Here is a 994-nt window from a genome sequence, read left to right on the forward strand (position 1 = left end):
GGGAACATGGGCGTGGGAGTTGGAAAGTAAAGTGGGTAGGTAAGTACTAAAGGTGGTTGGATTTGTCACCTTTAGTGCCCATTATTATTATTATTATTATTATTAACAAAGAGGCGGTCTGTGGAAGATGGAAAAGATGTACCTTCCCCTTTCGAATGATAAGGCGGCCGATGCTAATCCTTGGCTGATTTATTTATTTATTTATTGTCCCTCTTGTTCTAGGACCTCAACAGGCTTATGTACGCCCAATTACAGAGTGACCCACATAATCCTTTTTAGAGGTGACCCCGCAGAAGGTCTTAAGTTGTTTTATGCTACTCCGGTATTTATACCTTACAAATTAGGAAAACTGCAGGAAAACCTAATTCGGAGTAGCAGAATGTTCGAAACTGATCTAAGGAAATTTCCATCTCTGCCCCAAATGAAAAATTCCTATCTCAGCATGGGAAATGCGAGAGATTCTCCTCTCGAATGATAAGGCGGTCGATGCTCTTTACCGGCTGATGCGGAGGAGGTGTTGGAAGTTAATCGACGGTAAGATATGATATAATTGGTACATATGGAACATGTAGGATGTGCCCGGGTTTCCCCTCTCGCTGGTCCACAGGGAAAAGTCGGTCTTTCCCTAATGCATTCAAATTTAGATTGACGAAATATAAGTTACTAAACCCTAGATTTCGATGAAAGAAGTGAAATTTTAATTCAGATTGTGGAGAATTTAGGGCTTTTCCCGCAAATTTTGTTGTTGAAAACGCTTAATTAAGGTGCCCTCTAGCCATTATATTAATTTCATGATCATACTCTAACCCTTACCACTCACCAAATCTGTAAGTGTAACAAATAAAAAGATAAGTGAGCAATGAAAATAATGTTACAAACACATCTTTTTCCGCGCGCTTTTGACGACAATAGTATATTGAAAGACAAGTGTTACAATGCGACCTATTGTAATACGACTATCTTGTGGCACGAGTGGCGACGCGAAGCGTAGCCA

The sequence above is a fragment of the Photinus pyralis genome, unplaced genomic scaffold (genome assembly GCF_008802855.1).
Source record: "Photinus pyralis isolate 1611_PpyrPB1 unplaced genomic scaffold, Ppyr1.3 Ppyr1.4_LG1, whole genome shotgun sequence".
Lineage (NCBI taxonomy): Eukaryota > Metazoa > Arthropoda > Insecta > Coleoptera > Lampyridae > Photinus > Photinus pyralis.